This window comes from Protopterus annectens, chromosome 2.part0, assembly GCF_019279795.1.
Source record: "Protopterus annectens isolate FY-2018-M chromosome 2.part0, PAN1.0, whole genome shotgun sequence".
In the NCBI taxonomy this organism is placed as follows: domain Eukaryota; kingdom Metazoa; phylum Chordata; order Ceratodontiformes; family Protopteridae; genus Protopterus; species Protopterus annectens.
The window spans coordinates 798,190,475-798,214,850 of NC_056728.1; positions in this window are offsets into that span (position 1 = coordinate 798,190,475).

The following is a 24,376-nucleotide window of genomic DNA, read 5'->3' on the forward strand; positions in this document are numbered from 1 at the left end:
GGTTGCTGCATGCACAGTACAGATGTCACATGTGTCTCCTGTTGCCATGTTTGTATGCATTGCTATTGTTGGACATGTGTGTTGACATACATAACACATGGACTGTGGTATGATATCACGGGTGTCACAGGCGACCACTACAAGGGTATGTGTCCCGGTCAAAATTGCTACCCCCTGCAGTGTGAGCATTCAACAGACATGGACCCACCTTCCATTTGCGTGCGTAGCATTGCTTAGGCCACTGTTATGCACGAGGTACATCAAAGGCTGTGCTATGTATGTATGTGTTGTGTGTGCAGTCCATGCACACATCCACACAATCACATGTATGACATATCCAGACGTGTGTTCATTGGTGTACAGCAACAGTCATGTGTCACAGCTGTGTAAGGGCCGTGGTATGTCTTGAGCTGACCCGTTCATGTATACTGGTATCGTTGCAATGCATAACACCTGTTGGATCCCTGTCGGTACATGTGTACTCTGCACAGCTGGTGTACACCTCTGTACAGCCCAGTGGTCATGTATCACATGGTGTTGTGGTACTGTAAGGCTGTGTATTGCTGCACCGACGACATGGTGATGACTTGACAGCTACAGTGTACACTGCAGTGTGTATGTGTGTGACCTGCACCTGTGACAGCTGTGATGGCAGCTGTGTATGTACAGGTCACTGCATGTGTGTGACCGCCCTGTGCGTGAGGACAGTTATACCTTACTGTGCCCTTCTGTACTGTGCCCTTCTTTGTGTACATAGGATCATAGGTTCATACTAGGCTATCTGCCCTAGGGCATTTATAAGCCTAGCCAGAATGTGTTTGGCTTTCGCCACCCATTTTAAATTTATTTTGCTATGCCCTTTTTTGAGGTTAGTATACTGTGCCTCTGTCTAACAGTGACACAGAATTGATACCCGGGGTAAACCTACGATCTCCCATCCACTCATCAAGATTCCTCTTGAAGAGAGTCAATGAGGGACTCTGCCTAACCTGGACTGGGATTTTATTCCAGAGTGAAGGGAGCCTCTGGGTTATGAATCTGTCCCTCCAGCATGTCCTATTTATTTCAGTGCTGAGGTTCAAGTCTCTCGATCGCGTAGCTCGATGGGATTTGGATTTTCTGAGGTGCAGCATGTCCATTAATTCCGGGTTGGACATGGCTTTATATGTCAGGCACAGATCGCCTCTGAACAGGCGGTATGCCACTGAGTAGAGCTGGAGTTTCTTTAACAGGGCAGCATATGACATCTGTTTGAGCCCTTTGATCCTCTTGGTGAGGTACTTTTGGGGTCTTTCCAGTTGCTGCAGGTGTCTGGTAAGGTACATCCCAAAAGGGGCATTGTACTCAATTATGGGCCTGATGAGGGATGAGTAAAGAGGCACGATGACCTCCCCTGATCTAGATGTGAATCCCTTCATGATTAGGTGGGCTATATAAAATGTTTTTCTAACCACTTTGGCCACGTGGTTGCCAAATGAGAGATTGCTATCAACTTGGGTCCCCAGGTCCCTAATTACTTCTTCTGTACTTAATGGATTACCACCTATGTGGTAATTTGTGGGCACTTTGTTTTTGCCAAAGGGGATGACTATACACTTTTTGGCATTTAAATTGAGGCCATGGCTCTGGCACCAGTTGTCTGTTTCTATGAGGCCCTTTTGGAGGATGCTTGTGTCAGCTGGAGAGTCGATTATGGTGCCCAGTTTGCAGTCATCTGCGAACTTGGTCATCCACAGTCCTTCCGTGTTGGCCTGTACCTCTGAGAAATATATACCGAACAAGAGTGGTCCCAGGACTGAGCCTTGTGGGACACCACTTGTAACTGGCTTGGAGTCTCACATGGCGCCAGCAATTCTAACCATGTGGGTTCTGTCCTTGAGCCAGTTTGCAATCCATCTAGTGACATAGGGGTTTATATTTAAGCTGGTGAGCTTATCTATAATGCCCGAGTCGGGTATTGTATCGAAGTTTTTGCGAGGTCCAGGTAGGCTGTGTGGACCACCTTCCCTTCGTCAATGGCCTTGGTGATGGTTTCAAAGAAATCAACCAGGTTTAACAGGCAGGATCTGCCCTTAACAAAGCCGAACTGGGTAGGATCCAGTGTCTGTAGGTCCCCAATATCTTTATTTATGAGGTCCATGATGATCCTTTCCATAGCTTTGCAGACCAAGCTAGTCAGGCTTATGGAACGATAGTTTCCAGGATCCGTTGAGGCACCACCTTTATGGAGAGGAACCACTGTTGCTGTACACCACTCTTTGGGCACATATCCTGTAGTAAGGCTGAGACTGAACAGTAGTTTTATGTTTGGGTTTAGCTCTTCTTGGAGTTCATGTAGGATGCAGCCCGGGACACCGTCTGGTTCCATTGATGCTGTGTTTTTTGCTTTGGAGAGGGCGGCTCTTACCTGAGCATCTGAGAGGTCAGGGGGGCAGCACTCTGCTGGGATAGATATTTGCCCTTTGGTGGGAGGGGAGTTTGCGCTGAACCTGTCAGCTAGGATGTTGGCAATGTCTGTGGGTTTGGTGTATTTTTTGTCATTTTGGACTAATTCTGAGCATATCTGGGAATTACCACCCAGGTTCCTAACATAACTAAAGAAAGCCTTGTGGTTATCCTTAGTGTCCTGTGCAATTTTTCTCTCGAAGCTGGCCTTGGACAATTTTATGAGTGCCCGTAGTTTTTTGCTAATACTGATCAGTGATGCCTTCCCTTTTTGGGATTTTGCTCTATCATTTAGTAGCTTCCTCCTTCTATTGTATAGTTAGTTTATGGCTGGGATCCACCAGACAGGATGTCTGCCTTTGGAGGACTGGGTCTTGGTTTTATTTGGGATCGCATGATCCATGCATTCCTGAAGGTGTTCATAGAATGCGTTTATAAAGGATTCTGCGGTCTGGGCTGTATTTTCCACAGGCCCGGGGGCTTTGAAAGATTCCACCTCGGTTTTGAGGAGTGTGAAATTTGCTTTCGAGATGTTTTTCACTGTGGTTTTCTGGGCAGGGGGTGAGGTCGGGATGTGAATATCCAGTGAGATTAGTTTATGGTCTGATCTTACCAGTGAGGGATACACTTCTGGTCTGGAGCATAGAGTCCCCATGTTGGTGATGATCAGGTCCAGTATGTTTTCCCCTCTTGTGGGAGTGGTAACAAGTTGTTCCATAGCATTTGAGTTTATAAATTCTAGGAACCTTTGGGCTAGGGTGTTGGTGCTAGAGTAATGCTCCCAGTCTATGTTTGGGTAGTTGAAGTCGCCCAATATAATGGTGTTTGGAGAGACCTTCATATTTTCCAGTGTTCTCAGGAAGGCCGAGTGGGGTTCCTGGGTTTGGGAGGGTGGTCTGTAGCAGGCTATAAACTGGAAGGCAGTTTTACCCACTGTTAGTTGCACATGGATAGTCTCTGATGCTTCGTGCTTTGCCACCAACCTGGAGGTGTGGGTATCTTTGATGAATATCGATACTCCCCCTCCTTTTGTGGTTCAGTCCAAGTTTTGGGGCCGAAAAGCATGGTATGAGGTATAACCTGGTAGTGCTGGGGTGCTCTCGGGAGCCCTGAACCAGGTTTCTGTTACTGCACAGATATCAATGTTCTCCATGCTAAGGAGAGTTTTGAGCCTTGCCTAAAAAAGGCACTATGGGGGTAGCAAGAGCCTTTGCCAATATCCGAAAGCCCAGGGGTGACAGATGCAAGCCGTCCCTAGTGAAGCATCGTGGCTTGTCGAGCATATCATCCCAAGCTGACAGGCATTGGATCCCCTTTGAATGACACCAGTACTTAAGCCAATTGTTGAAATTGATCATCTTGTCTTCATATTGTGGCATCATTCTTGGTGAGGGAAAGATGCTACTCAAGGTCAGGGTCATACCGGCCTGGGCTACATGCTCAGAGAGCTCCTCTATGTCTCTTTTCATGTAGTCCAGGGAGGTACGTCTCAGGTCATTCACACCAGCATGGACAATGACTGAGTCATATTTGTACTTGCCTTGGGGTGACCTGAATGCTTGTGTTATGTGGCAGATCCTAGCGCCCGATAGGCTGCTCACCGTGACCCTCTCCTTGTTCAGCCTGGGTGCGGGACGTCATTGTGCCTGACGATAGAGTCACCTATTACAAGTGTATCAGGTGTGTTGTTTAGTCTTAAGGGCTGTGACTGTTCGGCACACTTGCTTTGTGAGATATTTGTTGCACGTGTTTTGTTTTGGGGTAGCGGTTGCTTGGGTGTCTGCTTTGGAGGTCTCTGCTGCTTAGGCAGATCTTTATTTAGAGCCTCTGAGTATGTTTTTGTGTGATTATGTGTTTGGTTTGCTGTCGTGGTAGGTCTATGTGAGACTGGAATTGTAGTGAGTGTGGTTTCCTTCTCCTCCTGACTGGTTATGCCAGTACTGAGTTGAGAGAGCTTAGCCTCCAGTTTGGCTATATGGTTGCATCTCTCACATGTGTTGGAATTTGTTGGGAGGAGGAGAGGGTTGTCTGTGTACATGAGGCAGTTGTAACATTGCCTCAAGATTCTCAGATTCACCAGCTGGACCGGAGAGGAGATTGACAACTGACCTTTAGACATGCTAGAATAATATTGGGAATTCCTTTATAATTGAAAACAAGGGCCATCTGCATGCACAATAGCCCTTTGCAACAGCTAAGTGTGTGAGCATGCCCAGTATGCTGTTGTGTAGATGGACACACAGTACAGTCCATGTACGCAGGTGTGTAGATGGACACATGGTACAGTCCAAACTGAGACCTTCCGTGTTTACACTCCATCTGCATGCAAGACGGCCCTTTGCAACAGCTAAGTGTGTGAGCATGCCCAGTACTCCATTGTGTAGATCGACACACAGTACAGTCCGAACTGACGTATATTACCAGGTGTGCGGCCATGGCCAGTGACACCTTGTGTCAGTGATGTCCCTCTGTGCATGGGCATGGCCGTTGACATCCTGTATTGCCATGGTGGTCATCCAGGCAACAGATTTCCGTCTTCAACGTCAGGATGGATGCCTACCAAGTACACACTGGGTGACTACCTTGAAGGGTGTACTGTCTGTGGTGCGTACTGTGTCTATGTATTGTTGTTGTAGTGCTCCATACATGTATAGTTGCCCCGAGTACACCATTGCCATGTGTTTGTGTACGTCTACCGTGGGACAGTACTATGTCTGATCGTACACTCTCTATACAATCCCTGCCGGCATCCTGGCATTTGCGGATGATGACACGTGCCTAGAAGAATGCCTGTGGGACTGCTGTGTTTAGTAATCTCGGTAGCGCGTTCTGTAAATGCGTCATGCTGTAGTGTGATAGGGTAGTTAGGTGTAAGTTCGATTCCCAGCCCTGCCAAGTGTGTGTGTGTGTGTGTGTGTGTGTGTGTGTGTGTGTGTGTGTGTGTGTGTGTGTGTGTGTGTGTGTGTGTGTGTGCGCATGCTCCCATCCACCTGGGGACTCAAGTTATGCTTTTAGACGCTTCACACCACAGATATATCCCGCTGACGTCTTTGCCTTTGCGAATGTCAACACGCACCTAGAAGAATGCCTGTGGCACTGCTGTGTTTAGTAATCTCGGTAGCGAGTTCTGTAAATGCGTCATGCTGTAGTGTGATAGGGTAGTTAGGTGTATGTTCGACTCCCAGTTCTGCCAAGTGTGTGTGTGTGTGTGTGTGTGTGTGTGTGTGCGTGTGTGTGAGTGTGTGTGTGTGCGCATGCTCCCATCCGCCTGGGGACTCAGGTTATGCTTTTAGATGCTTCACACCACAGATATATCCCGCTGACGTCTTTGCCTTTGCGGATGTCGACACGCACCTAGAAGAATGCCTGTGGGACTCCTGTGTTTAGTAATCTTGGTAGCGTGTTCTGTAAATGTGTCATGCTGTAGTGTGATAGGGTAGTTAGGTGTATGCTTGACTCCCAGTTCTGCCAAGTGTGTGTGTGTGTGTATGTGTGCGCATACTCCCGTCCGCCTGGGGACTCAGGTTATGCTTTTAGACGCTTCACACCACAGATATATCCCGCTGACGTCTTTGCCTTTGTGGATGTCGACACGCACCTAGAAGAATGCCTGTGGGACTGTTGTGTTTAGTAATCTCGTTAGCGCGTTCTGTAAATGCGTCATGCTGTAGTGTGATAGGGTAGTTAGGTGTATGTTCGACTCCCAGTTCTGCCAAGTGTGTGTGTGTGTGTGTGTGTGGGTGTGTGTGTGTGTGTGTGTGTGTGTGTGTGTGTGTGTGTGTGTGTGCTCCCGTCCACCTGGGGACTCAGGTTATGCTTTTAGACGCTTCACACCACAGATATATCCCGCTGACGTCTTTGGCTTTGCGGATGTTGACACGCACCTAGAAGAATGCCTGTGGGACTGCTGTGTTTAGTAATCTTGGTAGTGCGTTCTGTAAATGCGTCATGCTGTAGTGTGATAGGGTAGTTAGGTGTATGTTTGACTCTCAGTTCTGCCAAGTGTGTGTGTGTGTGTGTGTGTGTGTGTGTGTGTGTGTGTGTGTGTGTGTGTGTGCGCGCATGCTCCCATCCACCTGGGGACTCAGGTTATGCTTTTAGACGCTTCACACCACAGATATATCCCGCTGACGTCTTTGCCTTTGCGGATGTCGACATGCACCTAGAAGAATGCCTGTGGGACTGCTGTGTTTAGTAGTCTCGGTAGCATGTTCTGTAAATGCATCATGCTGTAGTGTGATAGGGTAGTTAGGTGTATGTTTGACTCCCAGTTCTGCCAAGTGTGTGTGTGTGTGTGAGTGTGTGTGTGTGTGTGTGTGTGTGTGTGTGTGTGTGTGTGTGTGTGTGTGTGTGTGCGCGCATGCTCTCGTCCGCCTGGGGACTCAGGTTATGCTTTTACATGCTTCACACCACAGATATATCCTGCTGATGTCTTTGCCTTTGCGGATGTCGACACGCACCTAGAAAAATGCCTGTGGGACTGCTGTGTTTAGTAATCTTGGTAGCGCATTCTGTAAATGCATCATGCTGTAGTGTGATAGGGTAGTTAGGTGTATGTTCGACTCCCAGTTCTGCCAAGTGTGTGTGTGTTTCCAGCTGCATGACAACATTACATTGCTTTTACAGTATTCACTCACCATAACATCTGTGCGGCGTCTTTCCTTTGATGCTGCTGTCTACAGGCTAGACGTATGCCTGTGTGATTTCCGTGATCTACTAATCACGGTTGCACGTTCTGTCAGTGCGTAATGCTGTTGTGTGGTACAGTGGTTACGTTCGTGTTCTGCTCACAACCCTGCCACATGTGTGTGTGTGTGTGTGTGTGTGTGTGTGTGTGTGTGTGTGTATGTCTGTATCTATATATATATATATATATATATATATATATATATATATATATAGATAGATATATATATATAATTTCTGCACATAACTCTGCTCTTGCATGGACAGCTGACTGTTTCATGTATCGCATATTTGCATAGCTTTCACATACCAATGGGGTATGTTGCAAATCCCAACATTGTCCGTGCAACGTTCGTGTTATGGGTGGTGTTACACGCCCTTACAGGCATTTGCTGTATAGCTTGGCAGACATCTATCCTTGCTGTACTCTCACTCTACTCGTACACGCCAGAGGCTTCATGTATCATGGCCTAGTTTTGCTGTGTGTATGTCTATTTGTGCTGTGTGCATGGCTGTGGGTATGTCCTACTATCATCATTTGTAAAGGTGATAGCCCTATATGTACTTCATGTAGACTGTTGTGTCATTTGACATGTCAGCACATACCTGTGGACAGTACTGAACGTCCTACTGCAACGCTTTTCATACCTTACGAGTTATCTTGCAGTCAATAATGCTGTTTCCTCACACATGTATCTGTTTCTGATCATACCACTCCACCTCCTAGAGCAAACATCTGGACAAAGCCTTAACTGATAGTGGGACACATAGGGGCAGAATTTAAATATTGCTCTTACAAATGTAGATAGTTGACACAATAATAGGTTTTGCATTAGTATGACTTTTCTGACAGATTTGGTGTCTTAAACCCACATCATTATTTAATGACTTCAGTTCTCAGGAATTTGCCAGAATGGTACTGATTTTAAGAGGAACACACCAAACATACGAGGCAAAACTCTGCACATTCTGCGTAAATCTGTACAGTTGCAGAGTATGTGTCTGATACAAGATATCAATTTTCTGACACCAATACACACACTGTATGGTGGCATCACAGGCCAGATGCCATTGCATTTATATTGCAGGACACACCCACCCAGAGGGTTGTATTCCTCACAAAGGCCAACAGCTGCTTATCCACACTAATTATTCTATCATGTACCTTATGTGTACGCCTGTATTTGCGCTTTCCGTCAGTGGCAGAGCTCACGTACGAGTATGGGGGACTGGACATTGTAACGGTGACACTGCATGACACCCTGAGGGACACATTTCTTTTGAGTCTATTAACCTTCCACATTGACTTTCACAGGGCATACATTGTCATTCACATTTGTCGGAGTACATGCTTGTGACATGTACATGTTTTGTCATTTGTCCTGATGTCTTTCTTCCCACCTGTCCACCTAGTATCACTAGTTCTGTACATGTATTTTGGACAGGTTACCTTCATACCTCTCACCTGTACACATTATGGGTAAACGCCCTGATGTTTGACCTTTGCTCTTGTTACATTTGTCATAATAATGTGCCTTTCTGGTAAATTACTGGCAAGGCATTACGAACTGTGCAGTTAGATAATAGTGACTGACATTTCTATGTCATGATTAGTAACACTCATAACATTCGTATTCCTGACTACGCCAGTATTCTATCAACGTTCTGACTTTGTCTGGGGTATATCTAATATAGTCCCTATTTGTATTTCATGTACTATGCCTTAGTGCAGCTGTCTTATTCTGACAGTTTGCCAGGTATGGTTACCATCTTGGTCGTATGCATGTCCATCCATGATAATCACCTACATGACACTGATATAGGGCCCTGCATATTCCCACAATGGTTTACGCAATATCCAGTGGATGGTTTGCCCCATTATTGGGAATATAGGCGTGTGCTATACCCACATCACTCCCACGGGGTGGACCTAATAAATCTGTGCCAAACAACACCTAGGCCCATTTCTGCATACCCATAATTCCCATACCTGACACCCCTCCACAGTACCCATTACACATGTTTAATGTGAGCGGTACTAAAGTGTGGAGACACTTATAAGCACTCCCCACTCTCCGGATATCAGTTCGTACATCATACATTCTATCGACACATGTGTTATTACCCTTGCACCTGCTACTGTTGCATGTACAGCTATATCGTATTTGCTGAGGTCACTTCTTTTGCATCAATGACGGTTGACACTACGTATGGATCAATTTTTAGGGTCCTGCAATGGACACCTATATTCATGTTTAAAGTGCAGAACTTGCCGGACTGTCACTTTCTGGCCAATGGTTTGGAAAGCAGCGGTTTATTCACCTTTTGTGCATGTCTGTTTGTCTACCCATAATAGCTATGCCGTGGCCTATTTATGTACATATGTCATATCTACGGGACATATGTTTGTTGTGTATACATATATACATGTACAGTCCTCATTTCATAATTTGCTTTGGTTTACGTCTGTGGATTATGTGTATACACATATATCTATATCCATACCATACCTTTCCACTGTACAGATTGTCGCAGAATGTACTGCTGGTTGCCTCTTTATCTTCGGTGTGTTTTTCATAACCTGTGCCTATCTGGCAATTTAGTGGCATTTCATTAAAGACTTATGTTGGGAAATACTGGCAAGCAGTTCAGGTTACGACTGCATACCCTTCAGAGAATCCATGCTAATGACACACCCGTTATTCTATCCACTTTCTATGTTTGTTCTGGCACATATCTGGGGATTGTACCTATTTGTACCAGTAGTTTGCATGGCTTTGTCCGGTTTCAAACTTTAAAGGGTTAACAGGTTTGAGCCATGTATATATAACGTGGGGGGAAACTGCATTCATTTACTATGCTGTGAGTGGATCACACACGCACAGGCGCACTTGCATATACATGTTGTGGGTTACATCTGTTTAATAGATATGTGTGCTTGCGTGGCCTTTCATACTTCTGACCATAACACTTACTTATCTGTAGTCCGGTTTACGGACTGGTGTGAAACACACGGTTCACCTTTACGTATTTAACTGTGTGTACAGCACGAACGCATTCATTACACTTTACAGGGATATCTGCAGTGGTCATAGGTCAACCGGGACTGCATTCACGTTGGATGGATGCCGGAAACAGTATTTTGTTGCTGTTCTGCCTCATTGATATGCATACCCATAGTACTTAGCTACATCGACATATGCCTCACCGCTTCACTTACAACACAGGCATCCATTCCCCTGCTGTGAGAAATGCGGTACTACATATTACACATTCCCTTTTGCCTACTGCTGTGGACCCCAGTTGCATTGTTAATCACTCTGAGGATATGCAGAACACCAGGGCATATAGTCGTATCACATACACGTTTCTGATTGTCAGGGTGTTCATGTAGTGATCTGGGTATAGGCTTGTCCGCCTGGTGAGCGGAACTTCCCTGGCCGAGTTCAAATGTCAGATGAAGCATGTGGGCAGGGATCTTCTCCCTATTATGAACATTTTACCTGTATTTATAGACACATGTGTTTGTGCACTTATCAGGAGCTTATTCTGTTAGCTGTACATATTATGGGTGGGGTTGTTACAGTCCATACTCCACGGTGATGGGGGTATTCATTCATACGGGGATTATTTTCTTGGACATGTTGTGACTACAGGTATGCAGTTGTACATTACACAAATGTCATGGGTTGTTACTGTACATATGTATGGACCATACCTCTCTACCTCTTTGAACAAAAAATCTGCGCAAACCCTACATGATGGGGACAGTAAGAGGGACACATTTTAACTAGTTTCCTTACAAGCTTATAATGTTGATAGAATACTAGGTTTTGCATTATCATGACTCTTCTGCGGGATGTGGAGTGTTATACTTAATCCTCATTATTTTGTGATGTCAATCCACACCTATTTACCGGACAGACGCAGATAGTTGGAGGCACACAACAATATGAGCCAACACTCTGGTCATTCTGCGAATATCTGGACAGTTGAGTGATATGGTACGAACCTCTGTAATACGCTGTTGTGTTCTGGCACAGCAGTAGCTCGGCATTAGGGACAGATGTCGGGACGTGCTGGCAGACAGTTGAGTTTCAGACTTCATACTCCGGACATTAATGCCATTGTGCAAACTGTCATTCTATGATATATCTATGTTTATCCATCCACATGGACATATTCCTGCTTGCACCTGTTATACATTCTAGGGATCTCACTCCTCTGAGCTCTCCATACTCCTGCTCCTCTCTACCCTCCAGCTTAACCAGACTTAGCTGACACTCACTTGACTCCAAGTATGTCATTGTTGTAAATTTCTGTATTACCACTACAAAACTCTGGATTTGCACTGTCTTATTATGCACATTTTATGCATGTGTATTTCCTGACTGTATGCCTTTTACTCTTGTATTTTACCTTTAACATTATGTAGCCTTTATTTCCTTGTATTGCTTGTGGAGCTTTTCTACCCAGGCCTCCGCTGTTACTGGGCACTTCTTCGCCCAGTGGACTTCCCGGGTACTCAGACTGCACATACATGAATAACTTCTAACAGCTATCTTTGCATATTGTACCTGCTGTTGTACCTTTGTCTCACTTGTATTCACGGCTCTGTCCAGATATCTAGCTCACACAGGTTGTCAGGTATGGTCGGTCATGCCGGCACACACTAGGTATCCCTCACATTTCATCAGGGTTATCCTATTAATGTCGGGTGTTTTCCTCACCCTTCTGCCGTTTGCCACTATGCGAGTGTGCAATATTTTCTCCTGCATATTTGTGTGGGGACACGTGCGTCACGGGAAGGTGTTTTATCCTGGGTATTAGGTGCATGACCACTCAGGTCTGGACAGTGTCTTGGACCTCTACTTCACATTCTGACTTGTGTCCAGATATGTACAGGATTGGACACCTTGTCGTCATACCCATTCTACTATTTACACAGGTTACTTATCCCATAAGGGATATTCCAGAAATTGGACCATTCCACACAGAAATTATATCGAAATGTATTTTGGCTTTATGAAAATGTGCAGGGGGTTTAACATGCCATCATACCCATTCTACTATTTACACAGGTTACTTATCCCATAAGGGATATTCCAGAAATTGGACCATTCCACACAGAAACGATATCGAAATGTATTTTGGCTTTATGAAAATGTGCAGGGGGTTTAACATGCAGGGAATACATGGTTTGCTATCCTGACACTGCCTAGGGTGACAATACCTACTACATATGCGTAGGGGTCGGTATGTGTAGCTGTGTCTGCAACGAACCAGTGGGCCACGTATGGGTGGATTTGGTGGACGTTCTGTTATGGGGGTGGGTTGTGTGATGTGGAGGGTATGCTGGGTAGCCCATTATGCAGCCAGGTGTGTTGCATTTGTTATGGCCAGTTCCATCAGGACCAACCTGTGGGTATGTGACGGTGACATATCTATACATTTTGATCGCACATTTACATGATACATATGTTTGTGGGATAGTGTTCTACACTATGGCCTGTCTTCTTGTCTTGCAGCTGTTTCTCCATGTGTTTGTGTTTATGTCCACTTCACTCGCTGCCCCCTCCTATACCTCTGGTTCACCTTTTCTGCATACGACACAGTATCACCTTTGCGGGTTTTACCATTATCCATCCACCCCTCACATGCAAATTACTCACATCCGATAGCTCGCTACTTTTGTTGTTGGGCCATGACACAGCCAGAGTAGCACATTGACTGCCCTACAGGTGTCGGGTACCTTTATGGTTGTGTGGACTACCCTGCCATGTTTGCTTCCCACGTGCTATACCTCACACACATGGGTACACGCCCATACTTCACTTTCATTACTTAGTTGGTATACCCGGGTATTACCTGTTCGGCTGTGTCACATACTAGTTTGGCTTCTACCGATGACGCCCGGGTTTTGCAGACCTGTTGTACTCATTGGGGGGTTGGCACCTTTTCCTATGTCCATGCTATTCCTTCCACATATCCGACTGTTGCGGACAATGCCTCCCCACAGTCTACGGTACTGTTTCCACCTTTTCAATTGGCCACAATGTAACATTTGCGGTGGACACAACACATTTTACATGCCGACACATACCCACGATCAGTTCGGCAGATAGAACTTACAACTCTTGCGTATATCTAAGCTTTAGTCTTGTAGCATTTCAGTGGCTTATTCTTTTTCTTATGACATTTATGTAATATACGTGTGGAGAACAACTGTTTAATGCCACTATTACATGACATCTGAGGGATAATTATGTCCTATAATCTCTGCACATTTGCCATGTTTACAAGCTTGTGTCGGGACACTTCTGGCCGCAGCGGTACTGTCGCTCGCAAAGTGGGACAGGTGGTATTCTTAGTCGATGGTACGGGTCATACTGTTCCTTTCGGCCTACATGTGTCCTTATTGTTGTAGCGGTTTCTATGCCCCTGATTCGTTTACATGTGTATTCTATTCCCTATCACATTTGTTATGTGGGATACAGACATACCTTTTGTATGTGACTATTACATCCCTTGTGGGATATGATTCGGACATACAGTCACTACATATATCTACATTTCTCCTCGTGTATTTTGTTAAGGACACATCTGCACAGCTATGTACCCTCCCTCACATTATGGGTCAGCTGGTGACCCTCTCCATTGGGCTGGACGTACCTTCTGGCGGCGCCCTAGCATATGATATGTTTCACATCCGCATGGTATAGCTATCAACACTACGTTGGACTACGGGCACACGGTTTTTCTGTCATTTGTTCAAGGGTAGGGACCTGTTATTCCCTATCGTGCATTTGTGTTTGCTTCTTCATTTTCTGTTCCTAGGGACTATCTTGCATGCTTTGTATACATTTCAGTCTCCACGGACACTGATAGGTGCGATTATTACTGCAGGCGGACTATAATATTCAGCAGTTTAGGTTGCTCATCGACAGCCGACATTGACACGCCTCCCTCCGCATCTTCGTTACGCCCCATGCACTCACGCACGTTTCCTATGCACATGGCTGTGGTGGCTGCACGCCTGCATTAATATGCATATGGCACTACTACTCCATATATACGCCGCACGGCCGGCGCAAGCCTTACACCGGCCTTGCGCCGAGCTTCATGAATCCGGGGGAGAGTTTTCTATTCTCCACCAGAGATGTGAAGTACTTCCTTTCTGTAGAAGTACATGTGGGAACAAAATGGTTAGTCAGACTGTTCATTTCACTATAAAAAATATCCTAGTTTTCAGAAATAGTTTTACCATTCATCTCAAAATCCCCATCCCATTGTCAAATGTCAGTTGCGATAGCTGCAAAATCTGATATATAGAATGTTTTACCATATCAGCATTCATTAGCTTTTGGTGAATTAAAATCCATAATTTCAAAAATGATATAGAAATGGTCTGAGTATCCCAACCCTGAGGGTGTTCTACAATATTTATATTTGAATTTGTTGCATAACCAGACTAGATGCCCAGGTATACTCAGTTACAATTTGTAAGTATCCCCAAGAGATACTCTTGCTCAAGATCTTATATCCCAGTTTATTAAATGATAATGGTATTGACCAGTCAGTACTAGGAGTATTTAAGTTGTCAGCAATTATATCAAAGTTCTTCTCAAAACAAGTAGTGAGGAGACCAGTAGTGATGGTAATGATATTTAATTTACAGATGGAGCCATACAAATTCAGATAATACATTTGTATGTCAATATTAATATTGAGAGCACACTAAAGTAAATGTTGACAGAGATTAGTCACCAATGGGAAAACATTGCTACATACTAACAACTGCCTTTGAAAGCATATTTCTAGAATATCTTGAAGTCACACATTTCGAATTAGAACAGTAAGATAGATTGTCATCAATATATAAAGCATAATATAGTTTTAATCAGGGATGGCATGACAAAAAAAAAACTAAGAATAATATTCCCTAACAATGTGTCATGATAGAAATACATGACTGATAGTTACATACAAAAAATATGAAAAGGTGTCAACTGGCACAAACCCCATTCTACTTTATGCACCAAATTGTATTTAATATCAAAAGTTGTATTAAGAAATATTCACATCCTGAAATAACACCAAAGCATTGTTGAAGATACTTGTTCAAATTACACAGAAAATGAACTGTCTCTAAGCAAAACAATTTTCCACAGTCATGATACTTTTGGCAGATCAGCTAGAAGGGTGAGCTTTATTCTATGGTTACTTTTCATGTGTGTCTTGTAAGTATGTCAAACAAAGTAAACATTATAAACAAAAAGTGTATTGACTTTTAAAGTATTTATTGCAAACACTTGGTAAGCTGGTCATGTAATATATAAATAAAACAACCAGAAACCTTAGCATGTAAATACATGAGTAAATATAAATATGGACAAAAAGCAAATACCTAGTAATGGTGTTTCTAGACATACTGGAAAGAACATACATAGATGCATTATTTTAATTAAGGGCATGATAAGGCTATGCAGCAAAGCCACGGATGGACCTGTTGATACGCTTGTTAGTAAACAGAAAATAATTTTTGACTGGACACCCTATTATGTATGTTAATAAAGAAAACAACTTAGATGTTTATACAGAGTGGCTTGTCAATTTAAATCAAACATTTCAGTTAAGTCCTTACTTACTGAGCCATTAACATAAATATAATTTCTTATATACAGGGATGTACATTGAGAGACTTATAAATGACTATTTAAATGCATTGCATTGTTACATCTTTGATTCTTAAGTGTTTAATTAATGCGTGCATAAGTGAAGACTTCATCTTTAAAAAGGATATTTTATGATAAACAAAATGAAGATGTCTATATGTTCTTTAAGTTTTTTAGAACATGTTCATAATGCTGCTGCTAATGGATGTAGAAGTGAAACTGGCTGCATTTTATTTTTTTTCATTACATACATTTAGATGAACATATGCTATGCAAGGCATCTCTTTAGGTTGACATTTATTACAGAACTAATTTCTAGTGCTGCTTTAGTTATGTTTTAAGCTAGCAATAAAGTGTTTTGGAAGAGAAATAAAATATTTTTCAGGGGTAGAAAGATATTCCGTTCATATTAGCATATATTTTTCATGCATTCAGTTGTGAGGCAAGCTTGTTTAATCTTTGTAAGGCAATTCCAAATTTAGAAGCTGCTCCGGTTTTTGGTAATAGAAATACAAGTGCTGCATGTTCAGTCACGGGGGACCATGGTATGCAACAATGGTCACACAGAAATGGACTGAAAGTTATGTTCTGCATGATGCGTCCATTACTGTTGCTGATCACTGAGTCAAGACCAGTGACCATTATGTATATTGGCCTGAACCTGGGGTGGAAGTGTCACAAGTCATACTGGCCACAAGTTAGAACATCAGTGTGATATCTCTCATAAATTAATACTTGTTCATTAAATGTGTAAAATCGAGGCATTGCATGAAGTATACAGATGAAATAGTAGCTTATGGGATACTAGACTGAGATAGTTTTTGCTTTTTGTAGCTTCCCGTGACAAACTTGCAAATAGCTAATTTAGAATCCAAGCTGATTGTGGAGGACACAAAGTATATAGGTACATTTCTGATAGAGTTGCAGACTATGTTGAGGAATGCTTAGCTGTGCTTTACGACATACATGAATGCTGGAGACTAGGAAGTTAAACGTATTAGGAAATGAGGTAATAGCATTTGCTTTTGAGCTACAATTTTGATATGCCTCATGTATAATTATACTTTGTGCATCGAATCAAGAACTGAAGCAAACTATCATATGTTTGATGATGATCATATGCTTTGCAAATAACTTGCAGGTATTAAGCACACATTTTTGTATAGAAGGAAAAAGACATAGGAACTGTATATGGGACTATAGTTGTAGCAACATGAGGAGCATAGATGATCATAAAAGCAAAGAAAGAACTGAACTATCATCATGTGTGAAGGCGGCAAACAAGGAAAACTGAAAAAAAATCTGCACATTAGAGGATGGAAATAAAAGATGCTTGGGAAACCCAGACATGAAGTGTAGGTAATAAGAATTGCATGTATGAGAACTGTGAGATTACTCCTTGATGCTAGATACAGTTTAATAAAGAATGACTAAAAGCAGGAAATTAAATGATGCATCCAAATTTGCTGAAATGCAGGTTCTTCGGGTTGAAGAAAGTATGTGTAGGTCTTATATCTAACTGTGTCTACTGCTGGGTAGTGCATGGACTGCCATAATTACACTCAAAAAAGGTTTAATAATATCCTTGCTAAGCACTACTCCCCGACCTTAACAGCACCTAAAGGACTGTTAAACACCCACAATGCATTAAGGTCAGATCTGCACTACATGCAGGCAGCACTGACCAATAAAGAGAGCAGCAGGTAGAATCAGCTTTATTTCAACTCCTATTTTTACTTGTCATCTGATAAACTACACAGGACATTTTTAGTTAAACAGCTTCCCTTACACAAGGAATATATAAGGATGTCAAGCACACCCCAGTAACTGGCTTTCAAAGCCAACACAATGCATCTCTTTTCTTTAAAAGTTTTTGATTAATTTGTAGTACGTGGAGAAGATAAAACTCCATGCACTATAAAGAATTATGATCACCTCTCCCATCATAACTACATATTATGCGTTATAAACATAGACGCCAAGCTTCACCTCTCAAGCTTCGCTTTCAAAGTGAATTTCTTGCCATCCATGTGTCAGACATAATAAATGCATTGCAATCAGTGACCCAATCATAATCCTTATGGCATTTAGAAGTATGAAGAGTAAACAACACATCAGTATGTAGGTTCATCTGAGAATGGAAACAAAAGTTGTTAGCAGAGGAAACGTTCAGAGCAAATTATAGCACACAAAAAACAATGTTCAAAATGAAATGTTATGAAGGTGAACAAAGTAACAAAGAAAATTATTTATTTAGACTGCAGTGAAATATTAAGTTATTTAGTGAAGAAAAACAGCAAATGGTGAGAACAATGGCAGTACATACAAAGTGCAAAGTGAAGGGGTTCATTTAAGAATAAAGACAGAAAAAGGTACATACAATCAAATGTGCAGATGAATTAGTGTGACAACGTGGGAGTGAAAACTCTCTATGTTAAGGCAAGTTGCACTTTAAAAGAGGAAGCATGAGAACAAATACTGAAAATAATATTGTGCGCTCTACAATGCACTAGCAAAAGAGAAGAAGGAAAACGTATCTAAAATGGGGAAAAAAGAAAAGTATTAACAGGATCCAGTTCACTAGATAGTCACTCAGTAGTGAGAACCAGAAAACAGTAAATATAGAATTCAATTAAAATCTTAACTGAAATGCAGGAAACACACATTTACAAGACTAATTCTCCGAGTGCGGAGATATGCATTTCCAAAGAATGGAAAGTGTTGCTTATCTACTTCAAGTGAGTACTTTCACAAAGTTTTATTTTTACCAGCAAAATCAGTTTACTAAATTTGTTAGTTAGACCACTGTAATCATGTCAGTTTCCCCAAATTCTGCTTCTCCCCTATCTGAATGACACCACAGACCAGGGAATAGCAGTAATTCATCAACCAAAGAGATTTATCTTTACTCCATGTTTGTTACATAGAATTAGCAATTTAGCATTATGCACTAACTCCTGATATGCTAGGTAATGTATCAGGAGTCATTATGCATAGAACATTGCAAGGAAGCAGCCCACACCTTCACAGTGATGCACTTCCATATTTTCCCAGCTACGATATTACTAGCTGAAGTCTCCATCAATGGCTTTAATTTCTATCAAAGCCATAACATTAGACATGGAAAGGTGAACATTAACTCATCATTCCCCTGCCACCCTTGCATCTGCTCCTCCAGGTCCTAAGATACTGGGGAAATCTGAATAGTTGAGCTCATAGTCAATATGTCATACTTCTGTGTCATCAAGATGGCTATAATTGTTCTGGCACATCCAAAAAATGTTTGCAGTTCTCAAAGTACTGAGTCATGAATTTAACACGTGTTCTCTTAAGGTGTACTTCAGAACTAATCACTTTAGCAGTATGATTAAGACTAAAAGACACTTAGCATGTAACAAAGCATTGCCTTGCTGCATAGCCAGTCCTACAAAGTACACCCATTCAAGTCATAATGGCAAGCTTTGCATCTTGCTGGGTTATGTTTTTTTGGTATTAGAAGTCCTCCGAGTTGCAGCCTCCTGTTAAAGTACAAATGACAAGAAATGCAATCAAGATCTGTGGATTACAAGTTTATATAATTGAAAAAAATGGATAAGAAACTCAACGGCACTCTTGTGTGTGATAGCCCAGCATAGCCTGCATAGAAACAAGAGATGGAAAAATACATGCTTATAAATACTATGCCACCAAAAGTACATTTATATTGTGTGAAATCACCTTTAGTGGACTGTAACAAAATTAAACAGCTGTATAATATATTGAATTGGTTGACAAGCATCCCTTTAAAGATCACATTTTAAGGTAACAAGAGCTACTCACTCTTAGAAAATGGAAAAAAAATGTAACAGCATACATAATAGAGAGACCAAGTAAATATTAAGTGAGTAAGAACAGAAATGCCCTTACAGTCATCAGCATGTATAAACTTGAGAACCCTTCAGAAAAAATAAACGAAGGACAAGAGCAACACTTATGTTTTATTTAACAGCCTGTCTCTCTTTAATAGATTTGTATTAAAAATGGGCAAAAAAAAAAGACCCATATACAACAGTATTGTTCTTATAGTTAAGAAAAGAACTGCAAAGAAAAGCTGTGCAGAGAAACAGAAGCCAATTAATTGCTGACCACATTGCAAGTTACAAAAGATAGAGCATGAGAGTATAAACAAAGACATTGGCAACCTTCAAACACTGGACCCCACCCAGTTTGGGTTCGTGAAGGGCCGATCTTGTCTCCTGAACCTGATTGACTTCTTCGAATCAGTCTACAGAGCCATGTACAAGGGTAAGGTTGTCCACACAGCCTATCTAGACCTTGCCAAGGCCTTTGACACCATCCCCCACTCTGGAATCATAGATAAACTTACTAAGCTGGGCATTAAACCCTACGTCACCCAATGGGTTGCTAACTGGCTTACTGATAGAACCCACACTTTAAAAGTAGCCGACTCCAAATCCAGCTCCAGACAAGTGACAAGTGGAGTACCTCAGGGTTCAGTCCTGGGACTGCTCTTGTTTGGCATCTACTTCCCTGAAGTACAGGCCAACACTAAGGGACTCTGGATAACAAAGTTTTCAGATGACTGCAAACTGGGAGCCATTATTGAATCCCCAAATGATGTGGATACTCTACAAAAGGGCCTTACAGAAACAGATGCTTGGTGCCAGAGCCATGGGCTCAAGCTCGATGCCAAGAAATGTATAGTTATCCCCTTTGGAAAAAAATATGTATCCATGAATTACCATATAGGTGGCAGTACACTAAACACCGAAAGTGTGATAAGAGACTTAGGGACACAGGTAGACAGTGGTCTCACCTTCGATAACCACATCACCACAACAGTCAGGAAATCCTTCTATGTGGCACACCTCATTACTAAGGGCTTTTCATCCAGAAAAAAGGAGGTCATTGTCCCACTGTAATCATCCCTCATTAGACCCATTATAGAATACAACACCCCATTTGGTATGTACCTCTCAAGACATCTGCAACAACTGGAAAGGCCACAGAAATACCTTACTAAAAGAATCACAGGCCAAAAGCAGATGCCCTATGCTGACTGCCTTAAAAAACTCCAGCTATACTCTGTTGCATATCATCTACTCAGAGGCGATCTTTGCTTAACATACAAGGCCATGCCAAACCCAGAGCAGTTGGACATGCTACACTTAAAGAAATCCCAATCCCTCAGAGCCACATGCTCCAGGGATCTAAATCTTGTCATCACAATAAACAAAACATGCTGGAGGGATAGGTTCCTGACCCAGAGACTCCCCAGACTCTGGAATAGATTGCCTATATATGTCAAGCAGAGTGCCTCTTTGGTCCTCTTCAAAAGGAACCTTGACGATTGGATGGGAGAAAGGAAATTCACCCTGGGGATCACGTCAGTCACTCTGCTAGACAGGGGTCCAGGGAAGTAAATAGTGTGGGAAGAAATAGCCAGGGAATTGTTATGGCTAGGCTTGTATAGGCCCTAGGGCTGATAGCCTAGTACCAACCTATGAACCTATGAACCTATAAGATATCATACAGTAAATGAACTCAGGATATTTCATCAATCAGATGAAAAACTGAAAAAAAAATAAAACTAGAATAATTTTCTTGAAGAATATAGTATCTGGAAAGCTTTTTAGGAGAGCACAATGAAACAAAATGGCTAGCAGCACCTATGTTTTTATTCATCATTAGAATTATATTGGCAGTCAATAAATTACTGCTGTTAAAGCAGACATTGGGTCAGCTACGAACAATTGCCTCTCATGTGATCTAATTATGATTGAGCCAACACACTTAATACCTTGGGAGTTCACTGGCCAAAACAGGGACAATTCCAAGGTCATACGACACAAAACAATTTTTTGTTATTGGGGCAAGCCTCCCTGCATTGCCTGACATGTGTCCAAGCCTCCACAAACCCTAACTATACAAATATATAAATATACATATACATATATGTACACCTATGCATATACATATACATGTGTATGTACATATACATGTACATATATGCAAACATACACCAACTCTGTTATCACACAATCTCATAGAAGAGGGAAAATGTGAGGAAAACAAAGCACTCATTTTCTCTCTCCTCTCCAAGGATGTCTGCTCCCTATGACATTATGCATATGATCTTTCAATATTATGAGCATTGATTTATGCATGCAGATCAATGATTCAAACACCTATTTACAATGTTAAAGCATATCTGAATATTCAGATTTTTCTTACATAATTTTTGGTATTGTAGCTACAATGCAATTTGTCAGTATACGCATACCTTTCAAACTCTTAGAGCAAGAAATCTGGAAATTGGGACAAAGGCCCAAAAATAGGGACAAGTTTTAAATATTGCTCTTACAAACTTAGAAAGTTGACAGAATAACAAGTTTTACATTAGTATGAATTTTCTGAAGGGTATGACGTCTGAAACTCAAATGTCTGTCATTATTTTCTAATGCCAGTCTTTAATGATTTGCCACTAATTTGCCAGAAAACCACAATTTTATGAAAAACGGACCAAAAATATGAGGCAAAAATTTAGACATTCTGCAAAAATCTGTACAGTTGAAAGGCTGAAATGTGATTTTGGAGGAGAAATGATATCTCTTTAGTCATTAGACCATTGCTTGAGATATGGTGCTATATGGTCACTGGAAATGTTAACACTATTTCTACTTTCAGGTGTTGTGTGTTGTAACAACAACTTTATAAAAATTATCTAAGCAAAAATGCCATGAAAGTCACAGGACTTGATTGCCACATTACTCAGTACTATCTCAACTACTTATTTTTAGTAAAATAATAAGCAAACGCTAATCTGTTTGGAGGAAGACTGCTATATTCAGTCATTATGAAAGCATTATTTATATGTGCATGTGAAGACCCTTACAATATAGAGACAGACCGGTGTCAGTGACTTAAAGGGACAAGACCCAGACTACAGCCCAGGTCATCTAATATCAGTTAGTGGCTTCAGCACTTCATGATACTGGCAGTGGAGGAGAGGTGTGCTTATCTGGGAAGGGGGGATAAGGAGTGGTAGCGTAGGAGATATATGGCCACAATCCCATTGAGGGAGCATCTTGAGGATGGGCTATTGACTCTTCAACATGCTGCCAACTTATATCCCTCAATACCAAGGATACAGGGAATGCACTCATGAGGAGGGTTTTGTGAGGCTCTTGATGATGATGATGATGATCCAGGTAACTAATTACCCAAACCAGGTGCAAGGCAAGGACACATACAGAAAAAAATACCCTCACTGCTGAGTTACATTTCAAGACTAGCATGAATCCATATGAGACAGATGGGGCATTTATTTGGGAAACAATTATCCATCTTCTTTTAGTGGTCTTTAAAACTACACTTCATCTTAAATTTGCTGGACTGCCTAGTTCTTTAAGAGATGGGAATTTAATTCTGAATAAACATTTAGACATTGTTATACTTTATGAGCAATGTAGAATAGCAATTTTCAATTAAACTAAAAGCATAGAGTTTAAATAACACATAGTAGACTTATAAGGCAAGAAAAAAGGAAAAGGCATAAAAAATGTGACTTTGAAATACAGCTGTTTACAAAAGAATGAACAATATATCTGCCTCTCCTAAGATACCACTACACAAAAGAAAGAGAATTGCATTCAGTTTCAATGCCAGTCTGCTGGTAAATCATGCCACTGAACTTTGCATTTCTATAAAATAAATCATTCTATTATGCTAAACATGTCAACTTGCTCTTTCTTAACATATAATCCGAAATCTCTTCCAAGTAATATTCACAAGCCTCACATCAAAATTTCTTTCTTTTTAACAGTCAATGATTCAGAAAGACAAATATGCAAAGTTCCTTTTTTAGATTGTTATAAATGTTTTACCAAACCACCAAAAGTCCAAGTATAATGCATAGTTTTCAGTCTCATTTTTTAAAGTTAAATTTTAAAATGCTCCTTTCAACAAAATTTTGGTTTCATCACACACATTTTTCTCAGGGATTTACATATGATTCCACACAAGTGTGCATAAAAGTTATTGACTGTATGGGAATAATCATTGTAACAAACTGGTAAAATAAGTCTTAATTCAGACAGAACATATCTTTCTTTTCAGTACAACCAACATGCACCCCCAAAATTAATTTGCTTATTCTTATAAATAGATACAAGTCTAGTACCCAACATTGTACCAGCAAGATAAATATGAATGGAAAAATATTTATGGGGGGGTCCCTGCATCACCTTATGGCCTTCCTAGCCAGTGCCCCACATCCCTATTGGGCCTACCAGTTATTGCTTATCTCCCGGACATTTTCTGAAAGTTGATGGGGCTGGTTATGGAACCTAAGAGCATACTGTGGTAATGTAGTGACAGTTAAGGGCAGTAAATGTGGGGGGGGGGGGGCAGTGTATTATTCTCCCTTTGTTGTAGCTCAGCAATGCCCATCACCCTTTGAACCTCTTTGATCCATACCCCCTCAACACAGCATCACCAGCCTCTACCAGGGATCACCACCCCCAGAATGGGCTTACCCACCCCTCCCCTGTGAATCCTTCAATCACCTG